We start from the raw sequence: 15,739 nt of genomic DNA, 5'->3' as shown, positions 1-15,739 counted from the left end.
CCTTTCCGCAACCTTAAGACTCTATATTCCCTTTACACAGCGTTCATCCGTCCCCACCTAGAACACTGCACACCGATCTGGACTCCTTTTTACCAAGCCCACATTGAAAGAATCGAAAGAATTCAAAAAAAATTTTTTAAACACATTAATTATAAACAAAACTTACATTTCTCAAATTACGCCGATTCTATTAATTACCACAAATTCAACTCACTTCATACACGACGTTTGGTTTTTGACCAAATTTTATTATTTAAAATTCTTAACAATGGCCTCGACTCACCAGAGCTAATGAATTTAATAAATATTCATATTCCAACAAGATCAACACGGCAATCCCATTTGTTTCATTTACCTACATGTAGAACTAACTTTAGAAAAAATTCACCAATTCCACGTATATGTGCCCAATATAATACTAAATTTCAAAACATAGATATTTTTAGCAATACACTTCACAAATATCGAATAGAAGTAACTCGTACGATCGAAAATTAATACTATAGTATGGAATGTATCCAGAGCATCTCCTATCCTCATCCTAAATTCCTATTCCTCCCCTCCTCACCTAAAATATATATATATATTTTTTTATTTTTATTATTTTTTTTTTATGCAATAAAACTCCATCTCCAATCAATATTAATATAGGAGACTCTTTTGGCTTGACTGTTTTTAACATGTATATATTTATATTTGTATTTTATGTATAAGCTGTTTGTCTCTTACCTTTACCAATAAATAAATAAATAAATAAATAATCTTAGGTGATGCTGTGTGGAGGGTCTTTTTAAGGAAGGGAAGGATAGGAAGTTCTGAAAAGGAGAATGTATGAGGGGTGGGTAGGAATCTGGGGATTAGTGTGTCCAGGAGTGACGGGACGTATGAATACATCCCTCCAACTGTGGTGCAAGGCGATGGGTCAAGATAGTCCGGCTGGAAAAGTCAAAAGGCCTCCCTCACCCAGTCTTTTTCGATCCGGCCCGCCACGCATCAGGTGGGCAGACGTATCCGCCGCCAAGACCTGGACAAATCTCACCTCATGAACCATGAATGATAATGGCAGGAAAATTAAAACGGTTTTGACCCTAGGAACTTACTGAAAAGTTTGGATACTCCTGGTCAATATGATGGGTACTGAGAAAGGGGCGGCTACATGGTCTGGGGCCTAGGGCGGCCAAGACTGCAAATCCGCCTCTGGTGAGAATAAAAATAAGAATTATTCCTATTGATAAAGGTTCCTATATTCTTCCACCTTTATCTTCCTCCCGAGGAACTCAAGTCATTGATATCGAAAATCTCTCACAATTTTGCACAACAGGATCCACGCAAGGAATGGCAGTATTTGGATACAACATGAAATAAAATATAATTGCAATTCTTCGGTTGAATATTTCACACACCTTGGAATGAAATTTCGCTGATGATTTTCGTTTTTTTTTATTTTATTTATACCGTAGTCAATTACAGCACAAACAAAGCGTGACAATGTTGATACCTATCCGTTACAGTCAATATTAATTTGTACTAGCTGACGTGTACCCTGCGTCGCTCGGGATTATGAATGGTTTGGAGTAAAGTTAAGGTTGTAATTAACAGTATTTGTTTCACTTTATCGACCATCGGGCGTCCTCGACTACTTCTATCGTTCACGTCAACGTCAGACGTTCTCCTTTCACCCCTTTCGTCGTTTATCAGATATGTCACATCTTACCACACATAAGTATTTGATTCATGTCTTCCCTCGCGTCTCTGACTTATTTGAAAGAACTTTAGGAAACCACGTTATTACGATAAAAAAACTACAATATATCGACTTTTATTCGATTAAGTATCTCATTCCAGTACAGAGACTTCCTCGGGCGTCCCCGACTTCTCCTGCCACTCAAACCAATATCTCAACACTCCTAGCACTAATAAGAATAAATTTTCAGCGAAATCGGATGAATAGTATAGGAACGCGTACGGGACAAACAAATAAACATTCATTTTTTATATATATGTATAGATTATCCGATATTATTGTTACACGGAAATCCCCGAGTTTTGATGCTGTCGACTAGTGATGCGATCAAGGTAACTGGTTAGAAACAAACTAGCCAAAATGTATTGACTTGATTTAAGCATTGTAATATTATCGGCTGTGATATGTGGAGAGTCAGCGGTATGATTCAATTGACCATTGATATAGCGACATTGCAATAATGCTAAACTTATCAAACTTAAGGCCCGAACAAACCGCCGCGATCAAAGCGCGTCCGCGATCCCGTGCACGGTGGCGATCAGATGTTGTGTATGAACTTGTCTATGAACTATGAATTCTCTGATTGGCCGCGGCGTCTTGTGCAGCGTTTGGATCCGCGATCAGTTGCTGCTTGCAGGATCTGCACGCTGCAGGCAACGTAATTATCTCTGAGTTTGTGGTATTTCTCATGATGTCGGATACAAATACAGAGAGAATGATCAACGAAATTAGCAAGCATCGTTTACTTTATCACACTTCACATCCAGAATATAAAAATAATAGAAAGAAGTATCAAGTTTGGAACGAAATAGGAGAATTATTGGGATTAAGTGGTAAGTTTTAGAAAAAATATATTTATTTTTATAGGACATACATTTTATGAATTAATATTTTCACGAATTAACATCTTCTGTTTTCACCTAGCGATATTTGTTTATACTTGAGTAAATATCAATATTATATCAGTGAACAAAACTACAAAAAACATTAAAAACACGCCTCTTTTAGAAATTATTTTCTCTTAAAAAATTGAATCAGTAATTTTTTCACAAAAATTTTAATGATTCCCGCTCCGAGCTATACCTACCACACAACCGACACGAACGTACGAGTGCCACGGACGCCAGCTGATCGCTAGTTGATCGCTAGTTTGGTGTGAACGGTTCTGCACGCACACAGGACGCTCACCGTGCACGCCATCGCGGACGCAAAATGATCGCGGCGGTTTGGTCTTGCCTTTAAGGCTCCGTAGTAAGCGTTCAAAGATGGCTTTTAAGATATGTAAATACGAATGTTAGAGGGAGCGCACTAACATTAAAAAATGATAATAATTAAAAATTGTGAAAATATTAAATAAAACACGACTCGTTTGAAATAGAGCAAAAATGCTTTAGTTGCATTTCAAGTTACACTGTTAATTTTTTTCACTCCTATAATATATTAAATAATAGAACGAAACGTATTTTCAAAGATTTTCGGAGCTTAGTTTACGTTTTTTTTGTCTATAGAGAGAAATTTATAATAGTCAATTTTTTTGAAGTGAAACTTCTTTACGCGCGTCATGCAATTTCGTGGACCGGAGTAAAACCAACTCATGACCGAAACGAAAATGCGGGACCGATTAAAGTTCATTTGATCTAGTCAAAGTTTTGAAGTAAAATATAAATGCTTCTTAGCTCATCTCGACAACTGGCGTTGGTGGTGTAATGGTCAGCATAGTTGCTTTCCAAGCAGTTGATCCGAGTTCGATTCTCGGCTATGGCAAATTATTTTTTTGTTTTTAACGCCTTTTTTTTTTTCAATGGTTGACGATAATATCAATCCACTAAGTAATATTTTAGGCCTGTAGAATAATTGAAAAGTTAAAGAATGATATAAAATTTTTTATGATGTTAACGATAAAAAAATAAAAAAAAACATAAAATTACCATAAAAAATGGGCCAACGGCACGCGGTGTTCCCAAGCGGTCACCCATCCAAGTACTGACCGCGCCCAATGTTGCTTAACTTCGGTGATCGGACGAGAACCGGTGTGTTCAACATGGTATGGTCGTTGGCAAACGCTAAACAATATTAATTTCTATTCTACCTGCAAATAAATATATGAAAATTAGTATAAAAAAGCCCTAATAATACTGAAAACATTAGCAAGGTGTGTGCGACGTTGATAAAAATAATCATTACATACGCGCTTGAAAAAGATCGTAATTACATCCATAACTTTGTAGGAATTTTTTTTTTCAATGGTTGACCATAATATCAATCCACTAAGTAATATTTTAGGCCTGTAGCATACTTGAAAAGTTAAAGAATTTTATGATATTATTAATTATAGTAACGATAAAAAAATAAAAAAAAACATGAAATTACCATAAAAAATGGGCCAACGGCACGCGGTGTTCCCAAGCGGTCACCCATCCAAGTACTGACCGCGCCCAATGTTGCTTAACTTCGGTGATCGGACGAGAACCGGTGTGTTCAACATGGTATGGTCGTTGGCAAACGCTAAAAAATATTAATTTCTACTCTACCTGCCAATAAATATATGAAAATTAGTATAAAAAAGCCCTAATAATACTGAAAACATTAGCAAGGTGTATGCGACGTTGATAAAAATAATCATTACATACGCGCTTGAAAAAGATCGTAATTATATCCATAAATTTGGAGGAATTTTTTGAAGTGAAACTTCTTTACGCGCGTCATGCAATTTCGAGGACCGGAGCAAAACCGACTCATGACCGTGACGAAAAAAAGGGATCATTTCGCTATAGGAGCCTAGCTAATATTATATACCTAGTTTAACTCACTCTCCTAACTCATCTTCGCTGTCTACAGGCAGAGCGCACGACTGTGGTCGTGAAGAACCGAGGTTCGATCCCCGCTTTAACTAATTTTTTTTTTCTTTTTTTATAACTTTTAATTTTTTTTATCACATGCTACTTATAAATATGTCAATAGACAGAAAAAAAGAGAGAATGAAATGAAAAGAGAGAGAGAGAAGAATACTAGAAGTTTCACTTCTGTCTTGCGTAGGCTTGACACACCCATTTTTTATTTGTTTGGAATTTGGGGGGTAAGGGATGTTAACAATGACTAATGACACTGTCGGTTTGTAAAATATGAAGAAAAAAAAATATTATGTAATTACCGTGACATTTTCATTTAAGAAGTACGCATATTTATTAATCTCGCATACCTACCACATGAACAGAGGGAGAATCTTCAATATGTGACAGTAATATTGTCTGTCGGAATACACATCAACGACATCAAGAAACAAAAATCTTATACATGACAACAATCTCTCCTTAAATAAATGCGCTGATTCTATTCTCTAGGAGAAGCTTTTTTCCACCTTGCAGAATTAGTTTTGTTTCCTCAGGTAACCCCCGATTATTCGTAGCAAAAAGTGACCATCGTAAAGTTCTTTTAACGCGTGTAACCCGTGGAAATATACTCGTAGCTTGAGATCGTAACCATTCATAGCATTCTAATGTCATGCTTATAAAAAGTCTCAACCATAAAATCTCAGATAGAGTACGACTGCGATCGAGATTTGACATTCCAAAAAAAAATCATGAACACTCGCTCAAAATTTTCTGAATCAATTGTAGAACTGCCATATCAAATAATATGAATAGGTTGTGCAACTACCCATCGTGCGAAGTTATAGAGCCTCTCTTCCCACATTTTCATTAGTCACTTTAAAAACTTGTGAATCCCTTTTTCAACACATTTTCCAATTCCTACAATATTAAAAGAGTTATGGATATGACATGTATTTATGACAGACTATGGATATTGAAAATAGGTTTGCCATATTAAAACGAAGAACCGAATTGGTTAACCCTCTGATACCCGGCGATGCCATCAAATTAATACATATGATTGTAAAAGCTTAAAATTCAAATAATTTTTATAACTGGTTTTGACATATGACTTGTTCAGTCTTTTGCAATTTCAGACATGAAAAGATTAACAATCGAACAATGTATTAAAGTTATTGAAGCCTATTACGAAAATGAGCGTTCAAACAAAAATGTCATCATCTCTCAAAACAGCGAAGATTTGACGCCTTTGGACTCCTTCCTTTGGGATTATCTCAAGAGTTAGGTCTATGACAATAAGCCAACAACAATTCAACATCTGAAGGATGAGATAAAGCCATTTTTACCGTGGGATTAAGTGGCAACAAATGAAAGTAAGGATGGGTTTATTATCTGGTAATAAAAATATTTAAGAATACTAAAAATGTATTACCAAAAAAAAAGACATAATAAAAAAGAAATTGATTAGCATTCTACTATATATACTGTCTGGCAAAGGGCTTGCATAGGTAAAATGAAGATGTGATACCAGTTTGTAGATTCCGGTTCTTCACAGCAACTCCAGTTTATAATTTATCCAAAAAATAATCTTGTAGTCCATTGCAAAACAGCCTCACGCTGCTGGTCTCCAAAAGAGTCCCTCTTAACCAATGAGGATCGGGAGAATTAACCAAAGATGACATCCGATTCCATCAATTCAATGGTCAAAGTTCCATATGCAAAGCTGATGCTCACAAAAATTGGCGAATGTGTTCGTCGAACCTCAGCCAAGAGGAATGCCCGCTGCTCTGGGCTGGTGATCAAAGAATGGCGACTGCTTCCAATGCAAATCACAGATCCTTGCTCTCTCAGGTTTGGCAACTCTACAAGTCAGAATTCCAGGGCTGTCAATTTGACCGATAGCAAAATGACAATGTGTAGGTACTTAAAGGTCCCACACACAAGACCATAGATGCGATGTAAGTAAAGTGATGCACACACACCTTGTTACAAATTTTATATATAACACCATATTAGTAAGATCGAAGAGCAAATTTCCAGAGATGTCATCAATAATTTTGACTATCGAGAGGTGTGCCGCCGAAGCCATGACGAAACATGGCGAACATCATATTATCTTTCACACATAATTTCCATGTATCAAATAATACGATTCAATTAAGAAATGAAAATTTTTACAAATTACATTGTCTTATTTACTGATAACATCCGTCTTATTGAAATACTTTTATTGGTGTTGTATGGAAGATAGACTGGTGACAGGCGGTCGCATGCTCGGAGCGCAGATTGGAGATAATCATATGAAAACCTAGATACTAGAAGTAGGAAGTGGATTTTATTGATAATGTATGGAAGATAGACGGGTTTTTGTTTTTGAATCTTTATTTAGATGTACGCAAATTTATTCATACATCTAGTAGGAAAATATAAAAAGTACAAAAATTAACTATTACATTTTAAGAGAAAAAGATAAATACACAAAATTATATTATATAAGATATCTAGGTGACTAAAATAATATTGGTGAGTATGTTCAACAATCAAAAATTATTTTTTACATATAAAGCACATGTCCTACGAAAAGTGCTAAGGCTTGGGGCTTCCTTTATGACATTTGGAAGGTTATTATAAAGTTTTTGCCCTTTATAAAACGCGCTGTTTTGTGTGCATGAAAGTTTAGTTTTGGGAAGCCTAAAATCTCTGCGTCTTCTCGTAGGATAATTGTGAACATTTTCATGGTACATAATATTTCTTTGCAGATAATTTGGGAGCATATTATTTTGAAGCTTATACATCATTGTTAAAGTATTATATATTATATGTTGTTTGGTTGTCATCATATTTAAATTTTGTAACATAATTTTAACTCTAGTAAAAATGTTGCATTTTAAAATCATCTTCATCCCCCTATTTTGTATAACCTGTAGTTTATTATTTTGGGCTTCGTTACATAAGAATAAAACACTAGAACAATAATTTAAATGCGGAGTAACAATAGAATTGTAAACAAGGCGCGTTGTCTTTAGATCCAAGTTATTTCTGATCCTTTTTAGGAATCCAACTTTGTTCAATGTTCATCAAATTTCAATTTTTCATCAAATATTACACCCAGATATTTAATACTACTCACCCTTTCTATGTTTACGTTATCAATTTTTAGTATTGCCTGCTCGTTGCTCCCTACATTATCCACAATTAAAAACTTTGTTTTCATAACATTCAATTTTAGTTTGTTTTGGTTTAACCAAAGTGTTACACAATTTAAGTCAATTTGTATTTTTTCAATGGCGTCCTGTAAATTTTTACTGGCTATGTATAATAATGTATCATCAGCAAAGAGTTAGTGTGACAGGCGGTCGCATGCTCGGAGCGCAGATTGGAGATAGTCATATGTAAAACCTAGGTACTAGAAGTAGGAAGTGGATTTTATTGTAAATAAGAATAAGTATTGTAATAAATAAATGCATAATATGTATACTCTGACGCGACTGATCCATTAGTTATATTCATGGAATTAAATGGTTATAATATTATGGTACCTCACGATTTTTGCAACAAAATCATAACTTATTTTAGATTAGGTGCACAATGTTGCAAGACCTTAATTTAGATCACAACTGCATGAAATTTCTTGTACTTTGGGATACAAAGTATCAGTTTGTAAAAATTACAAACGATAAAATAATAAATACAAACTGTATTTTCCAGTGCGTTGCGTGAAACATCAGTCATAGCAAGAGTGTGAAAATGGATTGTGTTAACAGTTGCATAGTGTTCCGCTACGGATACTTTTTAATAATTTAATATTGAAAAAAAGTTTGTATTGGTGAATGCCGCAGTAAGTATGTGTAACGAACACAAAATTATTGTTTCAAAAATAACACGTCCGGTTTGCACTAATCTCTATAATGTCAATTTCCTCGTGGACCACAAATCGCATTCTAAATATTCTTGAAGACCGCAAGTAACCTTGGCACCCATTATTTCCTTGCATTTTCTTTTCTTAGATTGTTACCGCATCTTACTCAAAACCGGAGATGATATCACCAGTATAGCAGGTTTGCATAATATTTTATATTGGGATACCGCAGACCATCCCTTTTTTAATACTAGAAAAGAATTGCGGTCGTGCAGTCTTACTTATAAAGGTTCCCTAATACGCCACAAACAGGACATTTAAAATACATTCTTGTGGGTAGTGTAAAATAAATTTACATACAAATATAAATGTCCCTAGACTAATGTGTCTGCAGCAATCACATTTGCACATTCACTGAAGGAAACACAACAATATCAGTATTTTTTTAGACTAAGCTTAAAACTACAAAATTACAAGACATAATTATTTAAAAAATATGTTTTAATTAGGTATGTAATAGAAAATATCAAACCATCAAAAATCAACAAACAATATTTTTTTATGTACAGAAATCGTGGAGATATCTCTTGAAACAAGTTATATTATTTACGAAAATATCTATGCAAGCATGTGTTTTAGCAATATCGTTGTATGATCGAGACATTCTAGACATAGGATTAAAATAACCAGTGTTATTGGTAAAAATTTCGGTCAAAAATATGTTAAGGTTTCTAGTGAATTTGGGCCTGGCGTTTAACTTGATTAGATGGACTATGTTACTATCTACTTGATTATTTACAATTTTGTAAAGCATTAAGAGGTCATTTATGTTTCGTCTTTTAACTAGACTCTCTAATTTGAAATATTTAAGTCTTTGTTCGTAACCGTCTATTAGATGGTAGACACCTGATCGATAAGACAAAATCCGTGTAAATTTTCTTTGGACAGATTCAAGTCTAGATACCTGTGTGATATAATGTGAATTCCAGACTGTTGACCCATACTCAAGAACACTGCAGATTAACGAATTGAATAGAATTATTAGGTTATTAGAATTCTTGAACAGTTTAGTTGGTCTTACAATTAAACCAAGTAATTTATTTGATTTATTTACAATGTATTCAATGTGTTGGTTGAACGTTAGTTTGTTGTCGAATATAATTCCTAAATCTTTGATCGATTCAACTGTTTCCAGATTGTGACCACATATGCTTTATGAATATATGGTTTTGCTGGTGTTCTTAGTGAAATTTATAACTTTGCACTTAGCTATATTCAGTTCCATTTCGTTGTCAACACACCAAGCAGATAAAGTGGTATAGAAGACCGTTTATTGCTCGAGTTAAAATGGTTACTTATGCCAAAATTTTTCAAACTGGCATCACTTTGGTCCAAACCTAAAAAATACTGCTATTTTTTCATTTCGCGTTTTTTTGCTAGCTTTACTTTCTTCAAATGTCATTAATTGATGTCATTGAACCGGACTGTCCCGCATTTTTTGGTTAATCGATATTCCGATTTAAAATATCCTTCCGATAGTGCTGTAAATAGATATTACCGCTTTTTTAGATTTTAATTACGCGAAAAATCGATATTTGTCAAACATCGTATTGCCGGCGATATCCTGACGCTATACTAAATGGCCATCCGATTTAAATCTGACAGCTTCTAATACTGCCGGTATACGCATCCGCAGCGATTATGAGTAAAGTTTTCCACTCTCATACAATATGTATACCGCGATTATGAGTAATGATATGACTGTGAGACACACTTTCGCTCCTCCGTTATTTTCCATCGTCTCGCAGAACGCGACATTCGACTGGTAAAAGTTAACGAAACACGTTTTAAAAAAAGCGAAGAAACGTTTGAAACAGGATAAAATTAAATTAGTATTTTCAAAAACTTTTAGATGATAAATTTAATGATAATGGGTTAGTTAATAAATCATTTTCACTTCCTCATTTTAAGTATTGTGTTTAGTCTCGTAACGAATAATAGATCGGTACTATATTTCCATACAATTACTATTCACGCGTGTACCGAGAAACGTTCATTGTTGTAACTTTATAATCTCAACTAACCAACCGAGTGCTAAAAGAACATCATAAATCTAAGGAACAAGTCGTTGACAGGTACAAATCATAGAATAAAGAATTATTCTTTTATTCTATGGATACAATCACGTAAGTAATGAACATCATTTAATTACAGAACCTTTGTTATTATTATTTATTATAGTTTAAGAAATATAAATGTATCAGACATGATTTGAAGTTTTTACGGCCAAAAGTATTACGGTGAAATATTTTTGGGGTATTATGTAGTGTTTCGCTACCTCATCTTTAAGTCACCGTTTTGGACACAATTGCAGTGTCTACTATCAATTTATTTATTCGATTCTCCGTTTTGAGGCTATCGGAAGGGAATTGTAAATGTGTATACTCTTATGACCTATGCTTCTCTTACCACTTTGTCTTTACTGCTTTCTTGTGACGTTTTATAAATTTTGTATTGGTGAGTTTAAGTCCATTTTGTATTAGGTACATTAAAAGGCATGTTATATTCGTACTATTTTAATATGACTATGAAGCTCATACGCCTATAAATAGACTACATCATTTTGGGAATATTGTTGACATGTTTAAAGATTCCTCAACTTCGAAACTTCGAACGAATTATTTGAAATTACATCGCGAGGGGCAAAAACAAATAGTTTTGAACAATCAATAATGAACAATAAAACTAAATAAGATGATACATGGGTCTGCAGATGTCAAGCACCGTGCAGTTCTGTAGAGGCTAAATGTCATATATTTCTTTGTATCTATTATCTTAATACAGTGTAAAATTATGTATTATTGTTTTGCTGACGCAGTAAAATCTTTTTCGCAAATATTTTTAATGAAAAAAAAATTCAGCGCGTGTTGCTTTTTCGACCAACGGGTGGCGCTCGTTCAAAAGGGCATTTTCGAATGGGTATCTGGGTTATAATTGAAGGGTTTTCGTAGGGGTATCCGGGTTATAATTGAAGAGTTTTCGTAGGGGTATCTGTGTTATAAATGAAGAGTTTTCGTAGGCGTATCCGGGTTATAATTGAAAAGAGTTCTTATTTTTTTTGTATTATTTGTAAATAGAATATTTCTATTAGAAAATTCAGGTTATCGAGGTAGAGAAATGGCTTTGAATTTGAGAAATTAAGTATCTGATGTTAGTTTCTAAAAAAAAGACGATTTTTACTTTATGAGACAAAATTTTGATTTAATTTAGAACTTGTTACATGTCCAAGATCTCTCGACAAACCGGCCAATCTTATCGTCAACTGGCAACACAAAACAACTGTCCAGTTGTGTTAGGACTTTAGGTGTTAGGTATTAGTATCGCATTGGCAATTCGGCTCCCGGAGCGGACTGCTCCAATGGCGCTCGCCCTGCAACTGGCGTTGGAACAACTACCAACATTGCGGATACATAATCACGAAAAAAATATTAATTCAAATGAAAAACATAATTTTTATGGTGAGGTGGTGTTTTTACAATCCAGCGGAATTCACTATTCAATTTCAAGTTATCTGCGCTAGCCAAAGAGTATAAAAAATACCAAAAAGGTTTTGACAATAATCCTTCTAGATAATATGTAATATCATTTGAGGAATAATATAACTTGCTTAAATTGTCTGCATCAACTACTCAAGTTTCATGGTTCAAACAGATTTAATAATATATTTTATATCCCAGTGATTTAAATGTAAGACCATTATAACTTCAAACGTCTCAAGTAATGAATTTAATGACGTTTGTAGACCAGATCTCAAAAGCCAGGTTTCAGCCAACCAATCTCTTCCCCGTTTCCATCCCTTCTCCTTTCCATTCAGATTCACAAGATAATAATTGTAGATGACATAGCCCCACTAGCTTCGGACAGATGGGGTCAGATGGAATCTTGTGCTAGATTCACAGATTTTTGATTTCTTTTGGTATTGCAGGATGTGATTAAATATTTACTGGACTATTTGAATTTCACTTTTGTTTTCAATCCGATATCCGACATCCGATCGAGCTGAAACTCGGCAGATAGACTCGTCGTCAATTTTGGTGGCAATCGAATGATATTACATCTATGGAGGCTTATCTGTTATCCGCGAAATAATTCAATATATACTCGTGTTTCATTCAACAATTAGTGCTTGTTACATTTTTTCACCTGAAAACAACCAACTTTATTTTTATATGAGAAAGACATTGTAAGTGCTAACTCTCTCACTAGATGGCGTCGAGACAAATTGTCTACATTTTTTGGTGAAAATACTAGAACTTGTAGTTGAGTGTTTCAGGCTAACAATTATTGCTTATAAAATAATTGTTACCCTTTGTGCTATGCATAAAAAATCTTGTCTTAAAACATTAGTTTACCAAAAAAAAAACAATAATTTATATTACATGAGTTAATCTATGGTTCTACCCAATCGGCATTTAGCGAGGTAAGTTATGTTGTAATTTCTACTTCTTGGGCAGGAAGGTCCAATCCTCAGTCATACCATATTTTTTTTAAGTTTTAAAAGACATTTTGTAATAAATGTATTTTAGTAAAAAAAACTTGTTTTTTTATGGGTTGTTTTTACTGATGATAGATTTTAATAATGAACAATTGTTTTCAAGCGTTTATTTTTTATTTCCCTGGCGTCGGGTATAGGCGCGATAATGAAAATATTTTTAATTAGCAATTTCAAAATAATTTTTTTTGGTCAGGCCAGTGTAGCTGCATGAAAATCGAGATTTTCCTTGTGCATTGTTGTGGTTTCAACAAGAATCTAGGTATGTGGTTACCAAATTAAATTTAAAAACTTCACATGATGCAAACGCAATAGAAACCCGCCAACTTGCACGATTCTTAGAAAAAATTACTTGAGATTTGCAATCCAACATAAATACGAGTACATATTGATTATTTTTTTCTCATTTCGCTGGAGTTCCCAATGATGTGTCTCGAATGACCTCATGGAAAGTACAAAATAATAATAAAAATAATGTACATACTGGAATCCGTTATAATTGTAAACTTCAGTTAGGGTCGATAACATCAATACTGTTCAGTTATCCTTAATCACCTTATGGTAATGAGTTCTACCCAATACCATATAATGTTAATCATAACTTCTTCTTCTGATATTCCCCATATATTTTGCTGGCAGCATGCTATGCTAGCGCCTCCTAGCGGCTGGACTGATGCACCTTGGTTTTTATTTCATGCATATTAATTTAATTTTGATTTCAATTTGGTTTACGGGTATGGGTGCCGTCACCACGGGAACCACTTATTCGATAACCAATACCTCTGCCATAAGTCACTCCAACTGGTTCATTGGGTGAGGTTTGACTGGGTCTTGGTGGCGGATGCGTCTGCCTACTAACTGCGTGGCGGGCCAGATCGGGAAAGACGAGTTAAGGAAGATCTGTTGACCTCTCCAACGGGTCTTTCTCCGAACATCGCCTTGCACCGCAGTGGGAGTGATGAATTCATGCGTTTGTCACTCTTGGATACGCTGACCCCAGATTCCTTAATCTGTAATCGTACGTTTTTTCTTCTTAGAACTTCTTTTCCTCAACACAGTTGACCATTGTCACATGAGAATGGGTCGCTTCTACTACTCGTTCTTGTTTCCTCCTTCCAACAACAAGGGTCTCTTTAATACCCTCCATACAGCATCCACAAAGTTGACATGGGCCATGAGAATTACTTTCCTCCGGGCCTCCTGTGTGGTGGAGTTAATGTAAAAAAATTAACAATTGAATTTTTCGGTTAAATATTTTCTTCCCTTTATCTTATTAAATAATAGAAATTGATAAAAAATAGTTTACCTACGGACGACCTTACTGCTTTTTTGTAAAGACATACTTTTAGATAAATTTACGTTAATTTCTTATTTTTTGTGGATTTCACTTTTATGTAATCAAGAACCTTTTACTTGCTAGGATTTTAACCAAATTTAACCAAACTAACTTGTCAACGTTTTATTTGCATCCTGATAAATCCGACTTGATGTGTTTTTGTTGTGGTTTTGTGTGATTATTACGTCCGTACACACAGATCCCACTTTAAATGACATTTATAAATATATTGTTAAGTAGAAAGCGTAAAATACCACCAGTGCTTGATACAAAATAAAATCAATTTACCGCCATTGAAAGGAATGTCAACGTCCCTTCTCGCGGCCAGCTTTGTTGAGATTGCCAATATTTTGCTATAGTTGGACATACTATTAATATCAAAGGGTATTTGAGTTTATCTCACTGGGATTGCTCTCTAGCATGATCAAAGATTTTTTTTATTTGAACAAATAAAATATAGCACGATGACCTCCTTGACAGATTGGTAATCTTTTTGAGCCCGAACTATGAGGTCACATATTTAAAACTCTGAGTCGTGTCAATAAAATAATAATTATTATTTTATTCAAACGAATTTATTTTTATGTGTAATATACACGGTGTGCGGAAACTCGTAGTACAAGCAGAATTTTGTGGTATAACTTATTTTTATTTGAGCTTTCGTTACACAGTAAATAGAGTTCGAACTAATTTTTTTTATGTATTAATTAACGCCCTTTTTTGAGGCTTTTATTTATGAATATTAAGAAATATACATTATTTATTGTACATAACTGAATTGCTTCATTTACATAATTTTATATTTGTTTAAAGATAAATTGAAAATGCCCACTGGATTGTTATAATTGTTTCCCTCCATTAGTATTCTGGGCAAAGAGAAATACATGTGGTAGTTAGTCCCAGAATTTCTGCACTGAAATTAATCCTAGTTTCTAGTATTACGTGATTTTTTAGTTAATATTTGAACAAAATCAGTCGCTGGGCGTTAATATCTGCAGTTTACTGTTAAGTGAAAGCGTAGACACGAAAAAAATTTCAACCGATTTAAAAAAAAAAAAAATTTATGAACCTTTCTGAATTTATTTATATGAAACGACAAAAAAGTGAGGTGGTAGTAATGCTTCTAATAAATTCGTCTAATATGATGTATGTTTTTATTCGTAATCAATAATACACATATTTGTTGAAACGGCTTTTCACAAAATAAAAAAATTTAAATTTAAAACTGTCCAAAGAAGCGAAGCTAGCAGTCCGCAATGGAGTGCTGGTACCTACCCTAATGGACGGAAGTGAGGCATGGAACTGGCAGAGAAAGGATGACAGTAGACTGAATGCTGTAGAAATAAGATCTCTGAGGCGTATGTGTGGTAAAACCATGTATGATCGTGTGAGAAATGTGGAGATCCGCAAAGAGTGC

At 34.3% G+C, this 15,739-nt stretch overlaps 2 non-coding genes across 2 annotated transcripts; both read right to left on the bottom strand.

The window, feature by feature from the left end:
* Positions 1 to 3,683: 3,683 nt before the first annotated feature.
* On the bottom strand, positions 3,684 to 3,802 carry LOC149418989 (5S ribosomal RNA). The gene has a single exon (XR_016302949.1). It is a non-coding gene; the product is annotated as a 5S ribosomal RNA (ribosomal RNA).
* A 323-nt stretch (positions 3,803 to 4,125) lies between these two features.
* LOC149418988 (5S ribosomal RNA) lies at positions 4,126 to 4,244 on the bottom strand. The gene has a single exon (XR_016302938.1). It is a non-coding gene; the product is annotated as a 5S ribosomal RNA (ribosomal RNA).
* Positions 4,245 to 15,739: the final 11,495 nt, after the last annotated feature.

Source organism: Hesperophylax consimilis, chromosome 12 (assembly GCF_061612785.1).
Source record: "Hesperophylax consimilis isolate HC1 chromosome 12, BYU_Hcon_1.0, whole genome shotgun sequence".
Taxonomy (NCBI): domain Eukaryota; kingdom Metazoa; phylum Arthropoda; class Insecta; order Trichoptera; family Limnephilidae; genus Hesperophylax; species Hesperophylax consimilis.
This window is presented reverse-complemented; position numbering and strand designations above follow the sequence as displayed.